Raw genomic sequence first — 25,373 nt, forward strand, 5'->3', positions numbered from 1 at the left:
GTTTGTGAATTTTCAATAGCCAGTGACTAAGGACCTATGGTAGGAAAGGAAAAGACTTGAATGTAAGTACTAAGCCTCAAACAGGAAGGAAAGAATTTTTATTAGAGAAATTTTGGAGAAACAAGCCAGAGGGTTAAGTTTTCCCATGTTCAGGACTCAGAGTCTATCCAATCATAGACTTACAAGGAACCTATAATAGAATTCTTGAATGCCAGGTAGGGTAAGAAGATATCTTTTGTTTGTGGTTTTTTTCCTATGAAAATTTGGATAGAAGTTTCATGAAGGGACTACTTTGTGTAACATATTATGCTACTCATTTTCATATTGTTTCACTGATAACTTGTAATCCAAAAATAAGGTTGGCCTGATTACTCTATTTCATGTACAAGAAAGATAACTAATACTTAGGAAGGCTGAGAAATTGACTTAAACCATGGCAGAACTCCTAACCACATTATGGTTACAATATGTGTTTGAGAGTTAGAGACAAACAGATAGCACACAATGAAAGAAGAAGCTTTAGATATGACCTTACTAGGCATACTGTCCTATATTAGGTTTGCACCTAATGGTATAGTGTAGGGCCTTTAAAGTGTAGTTTTAGAGAGGTCCTATGCATAGTGTGCCATCATTTTATTTGACTGTAATTTAATCAGCCCCTTATTGATGAGTGTTTGGTTATTTATGTCTTATTTTGCATTTACAAATCGGTGAAGAACACCGAAACTATATCTTTGTGTACATGTATATGTTTATATAAAAGATTTCTAGAATACGCTTTTTTGATTTATAAATCTATTATGTGTGTGTGTGTGTGTGTTTCAGTATCACATTGTTTTACATTCATTTTGAGCATATTCATCCACTAGGCCTCCTCCTAACTCAAGTGAACTCAGAATGGCACAAGGCTTTAAAACCTCAAAGCCCATCCCCAGTAACATACTTCCTCCATCAAGGCCACACTTCCTAAACTTACCCAAACAGCATCACCAACCCGGGACCAAGTTAGTCTATGGAGGACATTCTCATGTGAAACTAGCACACTCTCATAAAATTTGTTTCATTATTGCACCCAAGGGCATATCTCTCCTTGCTGGTCATTATTGTGGTTCCCAGCTGGGAAAGACTGATGATGCCTCATCTCTCGCAACAGCCTCCATAGAAACCTTCTAGGACTGTGAAAGCTAGCCAACAGTAAGGAAGCTTCCTGACCAGTGCCGTTTTGATTTCTCCATGTCCTGTGACCAAAGTGTGTGGTATCTTCAGCAGTAGTGTCTTGCTATCAAGTTTTAGTTGGCACCCAAGAACAGTGGCAATAGCGTGTATTGATATGGAGTTGCCAGGGCACCCCTGACCGACAGCTCGAGTGGAGGTATAACTCACCTGGCACTGGGCTTTTTCTATGGCAACCCATGGCTTCTCGAAGGAGCATTATTCCCCGTGTAGGATAACGCCAGTTAAAACTCTTTTATATGAAAATATAAAAAGCTTATAAAATGGTATGTTTCCATATGGCTTTTCCACACATACTTATTGTTAGTTATCCCTTTGAATATTCTATTTATATCTTTTAGTCATGTCTCTACTATGCTATTTTTCTTTTTCATTATTATTGTTAATAGCAATTTTATTAAGAATATCAAAGTTCAATGTACTCAAATGTCCCAAATTTAAAGTGTTTTCTATTTGTGCTTTACACCTGACCAGTTTGGGATTCTTCAATGTATAAGGTGGTGTAGAGGCTAAGATGACAGACTGAAATCAGACTGTCTTAATTCAAGGTCTGGTTCTACTCTTTGCTAGCTGGGTGTAAAATGAGTTGTTTCTAATATCTTTGCTTCAGGTTTTTTTTTCCATCAGAAAAGTTTTAGGGAAATAAAAATATTTCATGTGGTCATTGTGAAAGTAAAATGCTAAGAATCATAGAGCATATTGTAAACCCTGAATAATATAAAGGACTCCATGGTCTCCTAGACTGTCTGTTGACATTGTTACAAAATTAATTTTAATAACCCACATAAAAAAAAAAGTCAGGTATAGTGGCAAGCATTGGTAATCCCAATACTGGGGAGGCTGAGACTAATAGATTCCCGGGGCTCACTGACCAACCAGTCTAACATATTTGTTGAGCTCTGGGCCAGTGATAAATCCCATCTCAAAACAAAATAAAACGAAAACTAAAATTTCCACAAAACCAAGAACAGCACCTGAGGTTGACCTATGGCCTCCATGTGAATGCACAACACACATACAAACACTCCTCCAAAACCTCCCCAAGTATTGAAAATGATGACAAATTCCACTGACAGTTTATACTATAAATCAATAATCACTAAATCTTTCACCCAGGGCAAAGAAACACTGATAAGATATTGCTAAATATTCTTCTATTTTAATATATTATATCATTACAGAAGTAATAAAGCACAGTAAAAGGTTTAGAAGAATTTTTTTTGCTGTGGGTCTCCATTTGCTGTAAAGAGAGGCTCTTTGAAAAGGAGTGGGTATAGGGAAAAGATTTAGAACGTAGTAGGGATTAAGCTGAATATACATATCTATATAATATATAATGTATACATACGTATACACACAAATATAAGTTAAGCCCTTTGGCCTGACATTGCTACCCACAAGAACCAGAGACTAACCAAAACACTAGTAGAATGCATGAGAAACCTTTCAAAGGGTTGGTCAGGTAGTTCAAATGACTCCCAAAATAATATAGATTATATATGTGGCCCCTGATTGCTTCTCAGGAGTTGAGGATGAACCCCTATAGCCAAAGACACCACACACTTAGGACACAGGACTTCGATGATTCAAACTGGATCTGACTTGAAACCTTCTTTCCTGTGGTCTAGTTCCCATGGTCCTAGATAACACTATGCAAGCTACCAAGGGAGAGCAGGAATTAAACAGCCCTCCCAAGGTGTTTAACACCTACCAACCATGGCAATAACCAACATGTCAGCATATGCATAAAGATGCAGTAAGCGGCACTCACATGTCAGTGGCAGCCAACAGCTGTCTAATTGGACTCAAGGTTCACTCTCTCAACAGGAAGGAAATCATGTCTGAGTCTAGAGACCTAGCCAGAGCTAGTGAGGTCATGGACCGTAGGAAAAAAATCTATTACCACCACTTTGCTAGGACAGCATAATCCCTTCTTGCATTCTAAACCTTATCCTTATACCCACTGATAAGTGTAACTACCACCCCTCATAAAATATTCTATCTTTACAGTAAATAGAAACCATCACAGAAAACCACAACTGGACACAACAGATCATGGGGAGCCAGTCCTAATGGAGACACCACAGCCTCTGCATCTATGGCTCAGAAAATATCTCAGAAGACGGGATGGAAATATTGTAAAAGTCAGAATACCAGATCAAACAATCTCCCTTAGACACGGCAACATAAACAATATCAGAACAATGGTAATAACAATGGATGTGCTAATGTGGAAGGGGAAATTTTTTGCTGGCTCCCACCCTTAAATGAAGAACTATGGGCAACTGATGACTGCTGGGAGAAGGAGAATTATCCTCTATCAAGGATGAGCTCCATTATTGGTTGTCCAATGCAGAGTGGTCAGCCTTGAAACATATACACAAAAACCACAAAAAACAGACTCAGCAGGACATAGATACCTGGTAAGGGCTGAAGTGAAGAAAGGGAAGGAAAAGTGATGTAACTATTTCAATTATTTATATGTATATGTACACACACACACACACACACACACACACACACACACACACACACACACACACGGGTTTTTTTCTCAAGAAATGATTTCTCTGTGTAGCTTTGCTGTCCTGGAACTCATTTTGTAGCCCAGGCTGGTCTCAAACTCACAGAGATCCACCTGCCTCTGCCTCCTGAGTGCTGGGATTAAAGGCATGCAACACCACTACCCAGTTTACAAACATATTTTTAAAAAAAGAATTGGGACTTTGTTTTGAAAGAGGGAGCTTCTTAGATAAATATGTATGTCATTTAAAATGACAACTTATCAAGAAATACAGTGCTGAGATAACTTAAAGTAAAGTAGAAACATTTTCTAAGGATTACCTCTGGCAAAATGCTTCCAGTGTGGATCATTTTATAACTGAATATTTTAAACATGCAAAAAAAGCTCTTTTCTCTCCCACTGTTTCCCTCCCTCTCTCCCTCCCTGTCTCCTGGTGGTTGAAATCAGGACTTTGCATGCTACCACTAACCTCTATCTATGAAACCTTATCAACTAGTTCTTAAGTAATAATAATTTTCATAAAATAGAATAGAAATCCTCCTAATTCAGTTTTTGAGGCAACTGCAAGTTTGATACCAAAATATTACACAGAGAAAATAATTAATAGTGGTGGCAGCAAAATAATAGAAGAGAAAACACAGTACCTCATTTCTCCATGGAAATATTTTTTTACTCTAGGCAATTAATAAAATAAGTTTGTAAGATCCTTGGAAAATAGTCCAAGATTGACAACAAAGTCAATGCCTCCCAAAATTAAAATGTCCAATTCAAGACAGAAGGAATTCCATGTCACTTTTGCTGATTGTTTCCCCAACCCCTATCTGATACAACATGGGACAGACTGGAGGAGACAGCAAGCAGCCCAGAGAGAACAGACCTTGTTATAGCACTCTCCCTTGTCTGGAAGTCTGCCCAAAGGACTGGCCTGTTTCACTGAAGAGCTCATATGAAGAACACTAGCATAACTCAATCCCTAGCCTAATAAAAGCCATGAAGTGTTTGAAAGGTTCAGGGGGACTGAGGGCACTTGTGCCCAGGGCAAGATTATGTGTAGAGTAATAGAATAGAAAATCTACAGCCCCAAGAAGCTAGAGTAAGATACCTGGAAATTAGTATATTTTAAATAAGCTATGTATAGGGGAGCATTTCAAAAGTACATGCACAGATCTAGGCAACATACATACTCAGAAAAGAACAGACTTCAAGCCTCACTGGGGACTGATTCCAAGGCTCACAACACACACTGTTAATTGGCATGGTGAGGATCTTCTCAGGTGCAGAGCTAGTTTACAAAATCTAAAACCATAGCTACTTTTCTAAATATAAAATGTGTGACAGATACAAGATGGAGGAGCACAAGATGTACCGAGTTCAAAGGAAGAAAGATGAATCGTCACTCAGGAGGCTTAGGCAGGAGGATTTCGAATTTGAGGCCAGCCAGGGCTACATAGTGAGACTCTATGTTTGAAGGGGGGGGGACAAAGAAAAAAGAAAAAGGAGAGAAAGAAGATGAGGAAAATACTGTTCCTGAAGAAATGGTGCCTTTGTAGCACTGTGATGGTTTGAATGAGATGCTCCCAATAAGTATTAGACACTTGACCATTTGGTCCATGCTTGGTAGCTGTTTGGGGTTGATGAAGTATGATTTGCTGGGGAAAGTGTGTCACTGGGGAGGAACTGGCGTTTCAAAAGACTCACACTATCCCTGGGGTGCTCTCTCTGCCTCCTGCTTGCAAATGCAGGCGTGAGCTCTCAGCTGTTCTTGCATCCATGCGGTTGCTCCATCATCATGGGCGCTAACACCTGGAAAACATAAAAGCCTAACTAAATGTTTTCTCTCGTATGTTGTTCTATAGCAGTGATGGCAAAGTAATTCAGCACACCTTCAAGCGATTGTCCTAACTTTCAAATTATTGTCTTAAATATGCACAAATGTGTTCAAAGAAAACAAAGCTGAAGAACGAAAAGAAATCAACAAGGACACAATAAACAAAATAAAATTGTAAACAAAGATATAAAACTTACAAAATGGAACTACATAGAAATGCCAAGTTAATCAAAATTTTCAGTAAGGATGTTCAACAGCAGATTCAAACAAAGAGAAATCACAGTGTTCAAGACAAGACATTTAAAGTTGTTGACCCTGAGGTTCAGAAAGAAAAAAGAAATATAATGAAGAGCTGCAAGCATAATTTAGGAAAATTGAGCTGAATTGAAGATGCATTGTAAAAGTCAACAACTAGTCAACAACCACTGGGAGGGAGGGAGGGAGGGAGGGAGGGAGGGAGGGAAAGACAGACCGGGGTAGGGGGGGGGGGGGAGAGATTGAAGACAAGCTATCCATTCAAAGAGCTGAGTTAGCTATACTGAGATCAGCAAATATAGACTTTAAGTCACAACCTTACAAGAGACAACGAAAAAAAGACATTGTATATTGGTAAAAGGACCAATTCACCAGGAATATATAATATTTATAAAATATACATGCATTAACATGAGAGTTCCAATGTATATAAAGCAAACAGCAAGAATACAGAAGAGGAAGTAAGCAATTTTACAGGCCAATTGAACCTAATGGACATAGATAGACTACTCTATGCATAAACAGCAGAATATATAATTTTTCCAATTTCACATAGAACATTCTCCAACATGGACCATATATTAAGCTATAAAACAAGTCTTAATTAATTTCCAAAGATTGAAATAATTCACTTTTTTATTCTTCCTTTCACTTTACAGGGAGGGAGAACATATTTTTTTTCTTTTTTCTTTTCCTTTATTATTATGTGTTTTAAATTTTATACATCAGCCATGGGTTCCCCTGTCCTCCCCACTCCCGCCCCCACCCCTACCTTCCCCCCAGCCCCTCCCCTCCATTCCCATCTCCTCCAGGACCAAGACTCCCCTGGGGATTCATTTAAACCTGGTGGATTCAGTACAGGCAGGTCCAGTCCCCTCCTTCCAGGCTGAGCAAAGTGTCCCTGTGTAAGCCCAAGGTTCCAAACAGCCAGCTCATGCACTAAGGACAGGTCCGGGTCCCACAGACTGGGTGCCTCCCAAACAGATCAAACTATTCAATTGGAATTATAGTGTCACCTAACAGGAACCAAAAAAACTTGCAGTTCTTCTGAGGTATGAGGCAATGATTACAGTTGGAGAACCTGTATCTTTGGGAACTTCAGTGTATTTTCCATCTTCTTCTTCAACTATCAAGCTGAGTACTAAACCTGGTCACATGTTTATATCCTTCTTCAACCAGTTTTGGCGAAGATGTTCTAATCCCTTGCAATATCTATCTATCTATCTATCTATCTATCTATCTATTTATCTATCTATCTTCTCCCTTCCCCCTCTGTCATTTTCCTGAAACAGGGTGTTGCTATAAAGTCTGGGCTGGCCTGACACTCGCTTGTGCTGGCAATGGACATTATCACAGTCCTCCTGCCTCAGCCTCCTGAGTGCTGGGATATCAGACATGCACTAACATACCAGGCTTGTTGTTTTCAAGGGAAGGAAGACAGTATCACCATGTATTTCAGTGCAGTTTTAACTCACTATTAGCTCAGCTTGGCTTTGAACTCACAATCCTCCTGCCTCAGCCTCCTGAGTGCTAGATTATATACATTAACAACCACACCTAGTAGCTATGAAGAATCTTTTGTAACGATATAATCATGAAATGTAATCTGGAAAATTAACAAATGTAGAAATTAAAGAACATACTCTTAAAGAACCAATGGATCAAAAAAGAAATCAATAGACAAATTAAGATAAATTTTGAAAAAAGGTGAACATGATACAAAACATACAAAACCTCCTGGAAATAATAGTTAACAGGTCAGATTTTTTTATATAAATACTTTCATTAAAAGAAGTTTCTTAGGGTTGGTCTGAAGCTCAGATGCTAATGTGCTTGTTTAGCATGCATGACACCCAGCTTTTAGTCCCCAGCACTGCCTAAATCACACATGGTAGTACAATCCCTGTAATCTCAGCAATTGGGAGGTGGAGGCAGGAGGATCAGAAGTTCAGAGTCATCTTCAGCTATATGATGAACTAAAGATTGGCCTGGGCCATGCAGTGGTAGTGCATGCCTTTAATCCCAGCACTCAGGAGGCAGAGGTAGGCAGATCTCTGAGTTCAAGAACAGCTTGGTCTACAGAGCGAATTCCAGGACAGCCAGGGCTACACAGAGAAACCTATCACAAAAAAAAGATTAGCCTAGGATACATGAGACCCTGTCTCAACAACTTTTTCTTAAACCAACAATTCAATTTTATACTTTGTGGAATTACAAATAGAAGAATGAACTTATTTAAAATTCACTCCAATGAAAACAACAAAAACAATAGGAAAATTAAAGCAAGAGTGAGCTCTTCAAAAATAACAACAAAATTTAAGAAGCTGTATTGAGTCATAAGAGAGATGAGAGAACACATAAATATTTAAAATTATAAATAAAAGAGATTTATTATCAATTCAGTGAAAACAAAAATAGATTATGGGGTAGTACTATGAATAATCATATAACATGTGTGGTGATTAATCTTGGTTGTCAACTTGACTACACCTAGAATCAGCCAAAAACCCTAGCAACTGGGCATACTAGTGGGGGATTTTTTGTTTTGATTTGTTTTTCGAGACAGGGTTTCTCTGTGTAGCTTTGTGCCTTTCCTGGAACTCACTCTGTAGCCCAGGCTGGCCTTGAACTCACAGAGACTCACCTGCCTCTGCCTCCCGAGTGCTGGGATTAAAGGCGTGCACCACCACCACCACCACCTGGCGTAGGGGATTTTCTTAATTGCATCACTTGGTGTAGGAAGACCCACCCTAAATCTGGGCCACACTTTCTGATGGCAGCCTATATAAAAGGAAGCCATTGCTTTTTGCCTGCTTGCCCTCGCTCTCACTGGCAAGTTCACCTATCCTGTTGCTGTGGCATTCCTTTCCTGGAATTCAAACCTACTTATTCAGGATTCCAATGCAGCCTGAAGGCCAGCAGCTCTGTAGGTATTCCCTGGGACTCTACCATCATCACATTGAGACTACTGAAACATCTAGTCTCATGAACTGAACAGCTCCTGGATTTTAGCCTTTCCACCATTGTAAAACTACCTGGACCATAGCCTATAAGCCATTCTAATAAATCGTGTGTGTGTGTGTGTGTGTGTGTGTGTGTGTGTGTGTGTGTGTGTGCGCGCGCATGTCCAGTTCTGTTCCTTTAGAGAACACTAATACAACACTTAGTTGGATAAACTCTGTAAAAGGACAAATTCCTAGAAAGCCTGCTATGACTGAATCATGAATATACAGAAAATATGAAAAAGAACTGTAAGTAGTAAGGACACTCTCTCAGTAATCAACAGACTCTTGACAAAGAAAAACTCAGAACCTGATGGCCTTATTAGTGAATTCGTTTTTTAAAAACCTCTATTCTCAAACTTTTCCAAGAAATTCTTGAGGAGAAAATGATCCTTATTTCATTCTATGTTGCCAAAATTCACTTGATATTAAAGCTAGAAAGGATAATTACACAGAAAGAAAACTGCAGGCCAATATCTTTTCTGAATGTTGACACAAAAATTTTCAACATAATCCAGAATAATTTGGGAAAAGAACTTCAATGAGGTATTGTCCAGATCATGTTGGCCTGTGGGTGTGTCTGTGGAGGATTATCTGATTATACATGAAGTGGGAATATTCTCCCACTGTGGGTGGCACCATTTCCTAGGCAGGAAGCCTGACCTTTCTAAAAGTGGAGAAAGTGAGCTGAGTACAAGCAAGCATGCATGCATTTGTTCTCTCTCAGTGACTAGCTGCTTCAAGTTCCCACTTCTACTTATTCTCACTGATGGAGTGTAACTTGAATTTATGAACCAAATAAACCCCTTTTCTCTAAAAACAATTGTAAACAAAATATCAGCAAAGCTAACTCAACAAAAAGGCTTACACACCATGCCTAGATAAGGTTTATTTATTGAGTGCAAGAGTGATCACAGCATGATATTTAGTCACTACTCCATCTTACTAAAATGAAGGGGCAAACATAATCATCTCAAACTTCACAGAAAAAGAATTTTATGGAATTCAGTAGACTTAAGGACTGAAAACACCCAACAAACTAAGAACAGAAGAAAACTACAACAACATAATGAAAAACTATACTCAATGGGTAAATTCTAAAAGCTTTTTTTCTCAAGATATGTTTGTTATTAGAAGCCTTAGCCAGAGTAACTAGGTAAGAAAATAAGACACAAAAGTTGGAAAGGAAGAAATAAAACTACCTGTGTTTGCAGTTGACATACTCTTCCATGTCGAAAAATGTAAATATTCCACACCAAAAAGAAAAATCTGTTAGTTCTAATAAATGAATTTAACAAAAGGGAAAAATACAAAATCAACACACAAAAGCCAGTTACAGGGCTAGAGAGATGGCTCAGCCGTTAAAGGCTAGGCTCACAACCAAAAGCCAGTTACAGTACATACATTTATGGAAATGTCAATGAAATCAATTACTTTGCATAATATATGCTAATAAAAGTGGTTAGTGTAGAATAGACTGTCAGTTATATTTCTGTATATTAACAATGAACGAACCCAAAGGAAATTAAGAAAAACAACTCTATGAATAACATCAAAAGGAATGGAATACTTAGTAGTAAATCAAATTATACTTTAAAATAGATGTTTATTCACTCTTAGAGAATTTCATACAAGGGATTTTGAGCGTATTCATCACCCAACTCCTCCCAGATCCACCCTCTCCTTTACCCTCCACACTTACTGTCCTCTTGTTTGTTTGTTTTTCAGAGGAGACTATCACACTGTAACTGTTTTTTTCCTATCTCTTACAATCATCCCCTCTTCCACAATGCTCCCTGAGCCTTAAGTGTAGGGGTTTTATTATAAATTTATTCATTTGGGGTGGACACCCCAGAGTCAGTTGATATTTCCATTTTGACCAGTTGTGACTTTCTGTAATGATCGTCATCTGCTTCAAAAAGAAGCTTCTTTGAAGAGAGTGAATATAAGGAGAAGTATTTAGAATGCAGTTAGATATTATACTGGTTTAGGAAACTGGCAGTAGTAGGTCCTCCTCTAGGGTCTATGACCTCACCAACCATAAGTAGTTAATTAATTTTACAGTGCCAAGCATGAATTCCCTCAAGTGATGGTTGATTACCCCAGGATGTAAGTGCTACTATTGCACCTTTAGAATATCTTTTCATGGTAGCCACTGTTGATATGTTGTATTACAGCTGGATAAGACTATTGATTGTTTTTCTCCACTGTTGAAACTGAGAGAGCTAGTCCTCAAGGAGGAGGCCTCTATGTCAGATCCAGGTTGATTTCCTTAAATCCTGTTTACAAAGTGTGTCTCCAACAATAGTCTGTCTGTCTGTCTTCCTTCCTTCCTTCCTTCCTTCCTTCCTTCCTTCCTTCCTTCCTTCCTTTCTGTTTTTGTTTTTGTTTTTGTTTTTCGAGACAGGGTTTCACTGTGTAGCTTTGTGCCTTTCCTGGAACTCACTTGGTAGACCAGGCTGGCCTCGAACTCACAGAAATCCACCTGGCTCTGCTTCTCCAGTGCTGGGATTAAAGGTGTGCACCACCACCACCCGGCTCTTTCTTTTTTTCCTTCCTTCCTTCCTTCCTTCCTTCCCTTTTTTTGGAAGGCACCAAGGGCAATTGCAATAGCCTGTAGAGGCAGGGTTTCTAGCCCTAGCTGGCCTCAAGCTCTTTATGTTGCTGAAGATGATGCTGAACCCATAATCCTTTGCTCTTCATGTCCTGAATGCTGGAATTGTGCATGCACACACCCAGTGCCACTTTATTTGTTGTCAAGGATGGAATCTAGAGCTATGCGCATGTTAGGCAAGTAATCTACCAACTCTGCTACATCCCCAGCTTTCCTCCCTGTCACATTATTCATCTCAAATTTAACTCAATTTTTCTTCAGGTACTGGAGATTGAAAATAGAACCTCACACATCTGGACAAGGAATCTACCACTGAGTTATATACCCAGTCCAATGAAAGACATGTATATTGAAAGCTGAAAAACTGCTTTGAAATAAATCTGAAGACAGAAATAAACATAAACTTTTCCCATTTCATTTTCATGAAGTGGAAGAAGTAATGTTAAGAGGTCTATACTGCCCCCAAACATCCACAGATTTCAGATTCAACGCAATTCATACCAAAATTCCTATGATATTTTCCCAAAAATAGACAGATCTCTAATAAAATTCATACAGAATCTCAAATGACTAAAACAGTTTTGAAGAACTTGGACATCTCACACTTACTGATTTAAAATGTATCACAAAGCCACAGTAATCAAAACAGTGTGAAACAGGGCAGAGAGCCCAGAAATAAATCCTTGTCTACACATCAAATAAGTTTCAGCAGGAATGCTGAAAATACTCAATGCCAGCAAGATGGCTCAGCAGGTAAAGGTCCTTGCTATACAAGCCTGACTATCTGAGTTTGATTCTTGGAAACCATGTAAAGGTGGAAGGAGAGAACTGATCCCATAAAGTTGTACTCTGGTACACATACACCATGGCACACATACCCTCCCTCCCCATACCATGTTCATATATATATATATATATGTACATGCACACACAATAATAAAAACTATAAAAATCATGGGAAAACCATATATTCACATTCAAATGAATAAATATGGTCCCTTAACTTTGAAAATGCAATCTCAAAATGGGATCCATTTCTTTGAAAACCATACACTTTAATGAGCTATTTGTAGGTGGAAATAAAATTGTGTGCCAATACTTAAAAGACAAATATCCAATTAATAAATGGACAGAGTATCTGAATAGACATTTCTTCAAAGATAAAGAAATGGCTGATAAAGAAGTGAGAAGCTGCTGCAAGCCATTTACTATCAAGGACATGCAAATCAAAACCACAATGAGATACCACTTGACATCCAATGCAATGGTAACAAGAGAAAAGAAAAAGTGTTGTCATAGAAATTGAGGAACCTGACCACATTCACTGCTGGTGAGACTCTTAAGTCCTGTTGTTCAGAACAGTTTGGCAGTTCTTCAAAAAGTTAAACATAAAAGTACATGTGACCTAACAAGCCTAGCCCCAACAAAGAATTGAAAATGTCTATACAAAAGCTTACACACAAATATTTATAGCAGCATTGTTCATAAGAGATCCAAAGTGGAAAAGAACCAAATGTTCATTAAATGATGAGAGCCAAAATGTTCATACAGTAAAATTCTATACTGCAAATGAAGAGAATCAAAGAAAGGAAGAATCGACCAGTGAGACTGCATGAAATTAAAAAGCTTCTGCACAGCAAGGAAAGCATCATTAGGATGAAGAGACAACCTACAGAATGACAGAATTTTCCCTACTATACATCCAACAAAGGATTGTTAAAAAATATCTATAATGTATAAACAACTCCAAAAATTAAATCCCAGGAAACTCCATAAGTCAATAAATGGGCTGATGAACTGCACACACGGTCCTTGTGGTCACTGACCACCTCTGGTTCTTACACTCTTTATGGCCTCTGGAAGAGGGCTCCCACAATGATGCTGAGCCTTGGGAGAAAGGGGTGAGATAGAGATGTCTTGTTTAGGGTTGAACATTCCACAGCCTGTTTTTGTGGGACTCGGTGTTAATTGCCATTACTGAAATGGGAGCTTCTTTGATGAGGATTGAGAGTTGTATAATGAAAAGCCATTAGGAGTTGGTTTACCACCATGTCCTTTTAACAGAATAATAGTAATGGCTTCTCCTCTATGGCCTATGACCTGTCTGGCTGTAGGTTCTTGGACTTGTGGATCATGCCTTAAATCTAATAAAAATGTGGTTGGTTACTGTCATGACAAAAATGTGGTTGGTTACTTTCATGACATTTGTGCCACTTGCAGGGCTCATAGCTGGGTCAGACAATTATATGAAGTTAAAAAAAGAACTATGAGAGGAGAGGAAGAGGTCTAAAAGAAGGCAGAACACGGGAAAGCAGTAACACAAAAGCAGAAGGGAAGATTATTTGGGAGGAGAAGGGGTGCCAGCAAAACCTGGTACAGTGATACAGATGAGGATAGTGAAAAAGCAAACAAAAATGGAGTATAATAATTTCTATGTATGAAAACTTTACACTGAAAAGTATTTCTTTGTATGACAGCCAAAAATTAGCTTAAAAATAAAAAGCAAAGAAGAATGAAGGTAAACAAGTAAAAGACATATGGCACACCATGAATGAACCTTGAAAACATTAGACTATGTAAAATAAACCTGTCACAAAAGAACACATTGTATGATTTAGTTTCTGTAAAATGTCTCAAAAGAGAAAATTCACTGAGAATGTAGATTACAATTTGCTTATGACTGGGTGGATTGAAGGAAGATAGAGGGAGCTGTGATGGTCACAAAGATCCACAAATATATTCAATTTAATTGTAGTAAGTGAATTATATTTCTCCTTAGTTTTCTACAAAGAAATTATATGGGACACATAAAAGAAAGAAATCATCCTTTACTTAAGTTTGATTAAACATACTGCATAAAGTCATATTTCTATGGTCTCTCAGTTTCACTGTGTAAGCATCTCTCTGTTATTCACTCTAAACTGCTTTACCTAAAAAGGGACATGACTTTGGTTAACATGTATGCTTTGGCATGGTACAAGGTAAAGCAGCAAACTTCCATTTGTAGGTTCTTAGAATCTTAATCAGTACAAACAAGAAAACAGTCCTGGGCCAAAGAAAACACCATCCCAGCTGGCAGAATATGTTCCAGCAAGAGTAGTGAGCGATTCTTAGGACTACTGCTGATTAATAACATGTCTCTATCTGGAGCAGTAAGAGCAAAGACCATGGAGTCTGACAAAGCTTTGGCACTGTGCACATAGTTCTATAAATAAAGTGCTGGGAAAATCTGCTCATACTCGTGTGTTGAGGGTACAATGTTGAGGGTACAATGTTGAGGAGAGATTCCCCCATGTGTCTCCTTGAAAGGACCTAGTATCCCCACTTGGCATAACGTTTAAAGACAAATGCCATGATGTTAACGCCTAAGTCTGTGGCTCCTATGGAGTGAAGGTAGAGGCTGGCTCTTCTCTCTAGTTAAGATATGCCTCATCCTCCCTCCTGCCAGCTTGTCTCCTCAACTCAGTATTCCGAGCTCTATGAGCAACTTAGGTATCTAATTACACAGCTATAACTTAATTGGTCCTAGCTGCTAGTTGCTATAGTGATGGAACCAGGTGCTTTGCTCACTAAGAGGGAACCTAAGGTGGTAGAGGACAACATGAGGAGAGGGTGAAGGCTGAAATGAAATGCTTTAAAAATTCCTCTGTGTGATTAAAATTCCATTTTAAACTATTTTCTACTTTCTCCATGAAACAAGTCTCATTTGGAATTAAAGTCTTTCAATGAGGACAATTCCAAGGCAAGGACATGGCTCCACATAGTCCAGACGTATAGCAGTTTCAGACAGCAGCTTTGAAAAGACACAAGGAGGGATGAAGGTCAGGAACTAAATGTCCATCAGCACATGAATGGCTAAAGAAAATGTGGTGTACATACCCAATGAATACTATTCAGCCTTAACAAAGAAGGAAATAATGTTGATCCTGACAATGTGAATAAACCTAATGGTGTGTGTGTGTGTGTGTGTGTGTGTGTGTGTGTGTGTGTGTGTGTGTATGTGTATGTGTTTCCTGTCTCTGAATCTCATTTCATTATGCTTCTTTGGCTATGGCAACTTCTCTTGTTTTGATGACTCTGACAGTTTAAAAAACTCCTGGCCAAATGTTTTATAGACTGTCCCTCAACTCACATTTCTCCGGTGTTTTTCTCATGTTATGATTATGGATTTGGGGTGGAATAACACAAGACAAAGTGCCATTCTCACCATATCACATCAAGGGTACTTGCTATCCAAATAATTTAATGGTCCCGATATTGGCACGAGGCCAACTGGCTGAGACAGTGCTTGTTGGGATTCCCCAATACAAACTAAATCCTCCCTTTTTGCTGTACTCCTTGTGAGGAAATCGCTGTGCACAGCACCCATGTAAAGATTAGGAGTTATACTTTCCTACTTAAGGGTAGCATTATAAATTATTCAGAATTCTGTGAAAAAGATTTATCTTCTCTATTTGGTTTATTTCACAATTTATGCCAATATGAATTAATGGATATTTATTTTAGACTCAAGATACTAATCAAATAATACTGATTTAATTGTCTTAGTTGTCTTAGCTTTGGCCATTGGGAATCCCTTTTAGTTGGCTGCTATGTCCTTTTGATGTCCTTCATTATTTTAGGTTTTTCCTTTGCTTGGTTGTCTTCTTTGGGTTGGGATCATTATGATTTTTATGCATTGTCTTACTTTCTACACTATATATAGTATGCTTCCCATTAGCTTTTGTATTTGCTGCCCCAGTATCTGTATCAGCCATTTCTTCAAGAAGTCTTCCTTTTAGTGAAGAATTAGAAACTAAAATCTTGTGGCTAGGTAAACTGATTACCACTGGAACATTGCTGACAGAGGAAATGAAAAAAACAAACAACAACAACAAAAACATATAAACAAACTTGCTTCTCTATATACAAATATCTAACATATTGGTATACAGCACTGTCTATACATTATGCTAAACATGATTTGATACTGGCATTTTCAACTCTAATCAACCACCACATGAAATTCTACCCATTTCCTTTACTTATATGTATACTTTCACTACAGTTCTAAGAAATCTGATCTTGGGGCTGGAGAGATGGCTGAGAGGTTAAGAGCACTGACTGCTCTTCCAGAGGTCCCTAGTTCAATTCCCAGCAACCACATGGTGGCTCACAACCATCTGTAATGAGATCTGGTGCCCTTTCCTGGCCATACATGCAGGCAGAATATTGTATATATAATAAATTAATAAATAAAAATATTTTTAAAAAAGAAATCTGATCCCTACCAATCATATCCACTTATTTGCTAACTTGCAATATACATGCTTTTAAATATGTTTTGTTTCAGTGATACAAAGAACTAAATGGAATTACAAAAGAGTGTAAGGGAATATATATAGTTAAGTACTTGACTTCAGGGTTGTAAAATCTTTCCAAAATAAAAATAAAAGCAGGTAGGCCATAGGGGAAGTTAAAAACTAAGAAAAGGCAGAATTTATACACATTTAAATCGATGTTTAAATGTTTATGTGGAAAATGAACATCAAACTTAAAAAAACAGCCTTTCAACACATAATCATGGACTAATAAATATCTTTCAAAGAGATATGAACTAAAGTGAAATACATACATATATATATATGTATGTATATATCATATCATAATGCTAAATAATACAGGTGTGATGGTTAATTTTAATTGTTCATTTGGCGTAATCTAGAATTACATGGAAAAAGACTATCAATAAGGGATTGTCTAGAGCAGGTTGACATGATATAAGGGACTATCTTGATTATGTTAATTAATGTGCAATGTTCCAGCCCACTGTGAGTGGCACCATTCCCTGAGTTTGGGTTCTGGAGAGAAGGTGCTGAGCAAAAATCATGCACACAATCTTATCTCTCTGCTCTTGACTTTGAAGCTATGATGGACTATAACCTGGCATTGTGAGTTAAGATAAGTTGATTTGTATTTAAAAAGTTTTTCATACAAATATATTTTGATCATATACTTTTCTGTCCTCCAACTCCTTCCAGATCTTCCCCATTTCTCTACCTACCCAGCTTGATGTTCATGTTCCCCCCCTCTCTAAGAAAAGGGAAAAAACAACAAAAGGATTTTACTTTTTGAGAATTTCATGAGTACTCTATTAAATCATTTTGCCTTCTTTCTCCTCTTTCCAATTCTTCCCATGTCCTTCTCACACCTACTCAAACTCATAACTTTAAAAAAATTTTCGGGGCTAGAGAGATGGCTCAGAGGTTAAGAGCACTCACTGACTGCTCTTTCAGAGGTCCTGAGTTCAATTCCCAACACCCACATGGTGGCTCACAACCATCTGTAAGGAGATCTGGCACCCTCTTCTGTGTACATAATAAATAAATAAATCTTTAAAAAAAATTTTCTCATATATTACATCCCAACCTCAGTTTCCCCTCCCTCCAATCCCTCCTCCTCACTTTTCCTCTCCTCCAGTTCTACTCCTACTTTGTCTACCTTCAGAAAAGGGCAGGCCTCACAGAGATGACAACCCAAAACAGCATATCAAGCTACAATAAGATCAGGCACACCCCCTCATGTTAAGGCTGGATGAGGCAACCCAGTAGGAGGAAAGAAGTCCCAATTGCCAGCAAAAGAGTCAGAGACTGACCATGCTCCTACTGTTAGGAATCCCACAAAAATACCAAGCTACACAACCAAAACATATATGCAAAGAACCTAAGTCAGACCCATGCAGGCTCCCTGATTATTGATTCAGTTTCTGTGAGCCACTATAAGCCCAGGTTAGTTGATTCTGTGGGCCATGTTCTTATGGTGTCCTTGACCCACTGGCTGCTACAATCCTTACTCTCCCTCTTCTGGAGGATAACTTAAGCTCTGCCTAATATTTGGTTGTGGATCTCTGCATCTGTTTCCATCAGTTTCTGGATGGAGTCTCTCTGATGATGATTATTCTAGGCTCCAGTCTATGAGTATAGCAGAATATCGTTAGAAATCATTTCATTGACTTCTTTTTTTCCAGTCATGTGCAGTTCTATCCTTGGACTCTGGGCTATCCAGCCTCTGGATCCAGGCCCTCCAGGAAGTGTCAGGTCTCTCTTGTAGCATGGGTCTCAAGTTGGACCAGTCATTGGTTGGCCACTCCCATAAGCTCTACAACCACCTTTATCCCAGTACATTTTGCAGGCAGGATAAACAGTAGGTCAAAGGGTTTGTGGGTAGGTTGGTCTCCCAGTCCCCCCACTGGTGGATTTGCCTGGTACAGAAGATGGCCAGTTCAGGCTCTGTATCCCCCATTACTAAGAGTCTTTGCTTGGGACACCCTTGTAGATTCCAGGGAGTTTCCATTGCACTCGGTTTCTACCTAACCCCTGAAAAGGCCCCCAATTCCAGTTGTCTCTCCCAGTACTCCATCCCCCAACCTTATCCCTCCTGTTCCCATCCCACCCACCCCCAAAATCTACTCTAATTTTCCTTTCCCAGGAAGATGCATGCAGCCTCCTTTGAGCCCTCCTTGTTATCTCTGGGTTTGTGGACTGTAGCATGATTATCCTTTACTTTACAGCTAATATCCACTTATAAGTGAATACATAACCAAGTTTGTCTTTCAGGGTCTGGGTTATCTCACTCATGTTTTTTTCTAGTTCCATCCATTTGCCTGCAATTTTCATGATGTTATATTTTAACAGCTGAGTAATACTCTATTGGTTATTATTAAGGCCACTCCACGTAGTTAAAAGGGAGGTTTATTTTGTGGGGTACTTACAAATGAGGGGGTAGGTTACAGGGTCTGGCAAGGGTATAGCACAATCCGGCGTTGTTCTCTGGAGAACTCTGCTCGGTCTACCTCCAGCGTCCAGAGTGCAGGAACCAAGAGAGTGAGTTCTTCCCGATCCTTCGTCTTCCGCTTCCTCCTCTGCCCCGCCTTGTGGGCGTGACCATTACCAAAGCCTCAGTGGGGGTTGGAACTTCCAGGCCAATGCTGGGATGGCTACCCACTACAATACTCCATTATGTAAATGTACCCCCTTTTTTTTGTAATCCATTCTTCTGCTGAGAGACATCTAGGTTGTTTCCAGTTTCTGGCTATTCTGAATAAAGCTGCTATGAATATGGTTGAGAAAGTATCCTTGTGGTATGATTGAGCATTCTTTGGGTATATGCCCAAGAGTAATATAGCTGGATTTTGAGGTAGATCAGTTCTCAATTTTCTGAGGAACTGCCATATTGATTTCCAAACTGACTGTACACCCACCAGCAATGGAGGAGTGTTCTCTTTGCTCCATATACTCACCAGCATGAGCTGTCACTTGTGTTTTTTATCTTAGCCATTCTGATAGGTGTAAGATGGTATCTCAGAGTCATTTTGATTTGTATTGGTGGCTAAGGATGATGAACATGTCTTTAAGTGATTCTCGTCTCAGCCATTTGAGATTCCTCTATTGAGAATTCTGTTTAGATCTGTACCCCACTTTTTAAATCAATTATTCAGTTTGTTGATGTCTAGCTTCATGAGTCCTTTATATATTTGGGATATCAGCCCTTTGTCAGATGTGGGGTTGATGAAGACCTTTTCCCATTCTGTAGGCTGTCTTTTTGTCCTTTTCAGTGTCCTTTGCCTTACAGAAGCTTTTCAGTTTCATGGGGTCTCATTTGTTCATTATTGATCTTAGTGCCTGAATGATATGTATGCAAGCTTATATATACAATATCCTGAGATACTTTAGTGTTACTTTCACATGTGTTTAGGGCTGACCTCTTGGGATTAGGTAACCTATCAGGGGGTTCATCCCTGAAGAAGACTGAATTTCCCCCTCCCAGCAACCATCAATTTCCTGTAGTTCTTCTAGGCAGGAAGTGCTGTGAGAATTAGATCAGCAACATTAACATGGCAACTAGTGTTGTCATTTTTAGGTTGTGTTTAGGCAACCATATTGTTGAGATTTCCTGGGTTAAGCTTCCCTGCCATATAGAAAAGAAACTGTTGTACATCAGATATCTTGTCCTGATCTCTGGCTCTTAAAATCATTTTGAACCCTCATTTGTGATGTTCCTTGAGCAGGAGTAGGGGTTGTGTTGTAGATGTATCAATTGGAGCTAAGCACCACATAGTTAGTTGTTCTCGACATTTTGACCAGTTGTAAATTTCTGTAATGCTCTTCATCTACTGCAAGGAGAAGGTGGTGGGTGAGAGCTGCATTTATCTGTGTATATATGGGTAGATATTTAGAATGTAGTTATATATATTATACTGGCTTAGAGAAGTGGTAGTAGACATTTCTCTTGGCTTCATCAACCAAGGGTAGTGGGCTAGGTTTACAGTACCAGGTATGAATTCCCTTCTATTGGGTTGACCTTAAGTACAATCAGATGGCTGTTGGGTACCCCTAGGGTATAAGTGCCACTATTGTAACTTTCAGGATATTTTGCCATTCTGGCCATTTTTGTAGTTCACAGGCATTACAGATAGGTACTACTATTGATTGCTTTTCTCCTTTGGCAGCTTGAATAATTCCTTTCAGTACTATGAGAGCTAGTCCCTGGAGAGAAGGTTTCCAGGTCAGTTCCAAACCCATTCCTCTAAATCCTGTGTCCAATGCATATGTTTCTTTGGCAATAGGTTCTTTACCTTCTATTTCTGGGAAGCTATGAAGGGCAATGGGAATAGCCTTTAAATTTGGGGGGGGGGGTGTTTCTTTGACTGCCCTGACCAACAGCTCAAAAGAAAGTTTCCCATGCCTGGAACTAGAGTTTTTGTTGGAAAGTCTATAGCTCTTGGGGGAAACATTGTCACCTTAAGTGGCATAACTTCAATTAAATATATGTACTTGGATATGTGTAATTTTAAGTAGACATAAAATAATAGGATTCCCTGTGGCTTTTGAAAACCCTTTGTGTTGCCCTGCCCCCCTTCCCTGAGGATGTCTCTCCCTTGTTTTCCCATTTCCCATTCACAGCACCCGTGTCCTATTATTCCCAAGAGACATGAAATGAGGACAACAGGTTACCAACTCACACACAGAATCTCAATGAATAATTAGTACCTGAAAAATTGAATTTCATGAATATCAACAAGAAAAATCATAATCAAAGAGAGGGAGACTATTTTATTCAATGTCATTGAGCTTTTGAAGACATGTAAGTGTTCTATCATTTTAAATATAGCTCTTACATTTTTGTGGTGTTGGAGATTAAACTCAGGACCTTGTAAATGCTAAACAAAAGCTCTACCTCTGAGTTATATCCCCAGCCCCCAATATTGCTTTCAAATGGAAATTTTAAAAGTGATTAAATATCAATCTTCATGTATGTGAAAGAAATTTGTAATGAGGTGTGGAGAAAATGTTCTCTGGTATATTTCTTGAGGGAATACATTTTGGTATTTTTCTTTTTTTATAATGATATATATATATATATATATATATATATATATATATATATATATATATATATAAATTTAATTTACATACCAACCACAGTTTCCCTCCCTCCTCTCTTCCCATTCCTTCCTCCAACCTCCTTTCAACACCTCCCCCATCCACTCCTCAGAAAGGGTAAGGCCTCCATGGGAGTCACAAAGCCTGGTATGTCAAATTGGGGCAGGACCAAGCCCCTCCCCACTGCATCAAGGCTGAGTGAGGCATCCCTCCACAGGGAATAGGTTCCAAAAAGCCAGCTCATGCACCAGGGACAGATCTTGTTCCCACTGTTAGGGGTCCCACTAGTCAACTATCACCCACATGCAGGGTCGGTCCCATGCAGGCTCCCTAGCTGTAGGTCTAGATAGAGTCTGTGAGCTCCCATAAGCTCAGGTCAGCTGTCTGTCTCTGTGGGTTTTCCCGCCATGATCTGAGCCTCCTTATTCATATAATCCCTCCTCACTCTCTTCAAGTGAACTTATGGAGCTTGGCCAGTGCTTGGCTGTGGGTCTCTGCATTTGTTCCCATCGGTTACTGAATGAAGGTTCTATGATGACAATTAGGGTAGTCACTGATCTGATTACTGGGGTAAGCCAGTTCAGGCACCCTCTCCACTATTGCTAGGAGCCTTAGCTGGGGTCATCCTTGTGGATTCCTGAAAGTTTCCCTGACACCAGGTTTCTCCCTAGCCCCATAATGGCTCCTTCTATCAAGGTATCTCTTTCTTTGCTGTCCCTCCCCCAGCCTGGCTATCTCCATCCCTCATGTTCTATCCCCCAACCCCTCCCCTCTACCCTTCCACCCCTCCTCCAGTTTACCCAGGAGATTTCATCTATTTCCCCTTCCTGGGGTGATCCATGTATCCCTCCTATGGTCCTCCTTGTTACCTAGCTTCTCTGAGACTGTGCAGTGTAGCCTGGTTATCCTTTGCTTTATATCTACTTATGTATCTACTTATGTATCTACTTATGAGTGAGTACATACCATGTTTTGTCTTTCTGGGTCTGGGTTACCTCATCCAGGATAATTTTTCTCTAGTTCCATCCATTTGACTGCAAATTTTATGATGTCACTGGTTTTTACCACTGAGTAATACACCATTGTGTAATCGTTCACATTTTCTTTATCCATTCTGAAGTCGAGGGGCATCTAGGTTGTTTCCAGGTTCTGGCTATTACAAATAATGCTGCTACGGACATAGTTGAGCAAGTGTCCTTGTGGTATGATTGAGCATCCTTTGGGCACATGCCCAAGAGTGGTATATCTGGGTCTTGAGGTAGATTGATTCCCAATTTTCTGAGAAACTGCCATATTGATTTCCAAAGTGGCTGTACAAGTTTGCACTCCCACCAGCAGTGGAAGAGTGTTTCCCTTACTCCACATGCTCTCCAACATAAGCTATCATCAGTGTTTTTGATCTTAGTCATTCTGACTGGTGTAAGATGGTATCTCAGAGTCGTTTTGATTTGCATTTCCCTGATGACTAAGGATATTGAACACTTCCTTAAATGTCTTTTGGCCATTTGAGATTCTTCTGTTGAGAATTCTGTTTAGATCTGTACCCCATTCTTTAACTGGATTATTTGGTATTTTGATGTCTAAATTTCTTGAGTTCTTTATATATTTTGGAGATCAGCCCTTTGTCAGATGGGGGTTGGTAAAGATCTGTAGGCTGCCATTTTGTCTTATGGATCGTGTCCTTTGCCTTACAGAAGCTTTTCAGTTTCAGGAGGTCCCACTTATTAACTGTCAATCTCAGAGTTATATTCAGGAATTAGTCTACTGTGCCAATTTGTTCCAGACTACTTCCCACTTTCTCTTCTATAAGGTTCAGTGTGACTGGATTTATGTTGAGGTCTTGGATCCACTTGGACTTGAGTTTTGTGCATGGTGATAGATTTGGGTCTCTTTGCATTCTTTTTCATGTCAATATCCAGTTATGCCAACAACATTTGTTGAAGATGATTTCTTTATTCCATTGTACAATTTTTGCTTCTGTGTCAAACATCAGGTGTTCATAGATGTATGGATTTATGTCAAGGTCTTCAATTTGATTCCATTGATCCACATGTCTGTGTTTATGTAAGTTTTTTATTACTATAGCTCTGTAGTAGAGCTTGAAGTCAGGGATTGTGATGTATCTAGAAATTCCTTTATTGTATAGGATTGTTTTAGCTATCTTAGGTTTTATAAAGTTGAGTATTATTCTTTCAAGGTCTGTGAAGAATTGTTCTGGGATCTTAATGAGAATTACAGTGACTCTGTAGACTGCTTTTGGTGAGATTGCCATTTTTACTATGTTAATTCTACCTATCCAAGGGTATGGGAGATCTTTCCATTTTCTGATGTATTCTTCAATTTCTTTCTTTAAAGACTTAAAGTTCTTTTCATACAGGTCTTTCACATTTTTGGTTAGTAACTCTAAGATATTTTATATTATTCTAAGGCTGTTGTAAAGGGTATTGTTTCTCTGATTTATTTCTCAGCCCATTTATGATTTGTATATACAAGGGCTACTGTTTTTTTTTAAGTTAATATTGTATCCTGCCACATTACTGAAGGTGTTTATCAGCTGCAGGAGTTCCCTGGCAGAATTTTTGGGGTCTCTTATGTATACTATCATATCATCTGCAAATAGTTAAAGTTTGACTTCTTCCTTTCCTATTTGTATCCCATTGATCCCCTTTGTTGTCTTATTGCTCTATCTAGAACTTCAAGTACTATATTGAATAAATATGGGGAGAGTGGACAGCCTTGTCTTGTTCCTGATTTTAGTGGAATCACTTCGTTTCTCTCCATTCAATTTGATGTTGGCTATTTGCTTGTTGTAAACTGCTTTTATTATATTTAAGTGTGTTCCTTGTTGGATTTTGTCAAAGACTTTTTCAACATTTAATAAAATGATGGTGTGGTTTTTTTTTTTTCTTTCACTTTGTTTATATGGTGGATTACATTGACAGATTTTCATATGTTGAACCACCCCTGCATTTCTGGGATGCGTTCTTGGATTCAGTTTGCCAGTATTTATTGAGTATTTTTGCATCAATATTCATGCGTGAGATTGGACTGTAATTCTCTTTCTTTGTTGAGTGTTTGTGTGGTTTGGGTATCAGGGTAACTGTAGCCTCACAAAGAGTTCGGCAATGTTCCTTCTGTTTCTATTGTGTGAAACAATTTGAGGAGTATTGGTATTAGCTCTTCTTTGAAAATCTGGTAGAATTCTGAAACCATCTGGTCCTGGGCTTGCTTTTTTTGTTCGTTTTTTTGTTTGTTTGTTTGTGAGACTTTTAATGACTGCTTCTACTTCCTTGGGGATTATAGGTCTATTTAAAATGTTTATCTGGTCTTGATTTAATTTTGGTATGTGGTACCTATCCAGAAAATTGTCCATTTTATTTAGATTTTCCAATTTTGTGGAGTACAGGCTTTCAAGGTACAACCTAATGATTCTCTAGATTTCCTCAGTGTCTGTTATATCCCCATTTTCATTTCTGATTTTGTTAATTTGGATAGT

The 25,373-nt window shown here is 38.8% G+C and overlaps 1 long non-coding RNA gene across 2 annotated transcripts in view; it reads right to left on the reverse strand.

Annotated features, from left to right (window-relative positions):
* Positions 1 to 5,470: 5,470 nt before the first annotated feature.
* Positions 5,471 to 25,373, reverse strand: part of LOC118573999 — a 94,001-nt gene continuing 74,098 nt past the window's right edge. For both annotated transcript variants that reach the window (XR_004943683.1, XR_004943685.1), the window contains one exon: positions 5,471 to 5,560. This is a non-coding gene — a long non-coding RNA (uncharacterized LOC118573999). The remainder of the gene's footprint in view (positions 5,561 to 25,373) is intronic.

The sequence above is a fragment of the Onychomys torridus genome, chromosome X (assembly GCF_903995425.1).
Source record: "Onychomys torridus chromosome X, mOncTor1.1, whole genome shotgun sequence".
Lineage (NCBI taxonomy): Eukaryota > Metazoa > Chordata > Mammalia > Rodentia > Cricetidae > Onychomys > Onychomys torridus.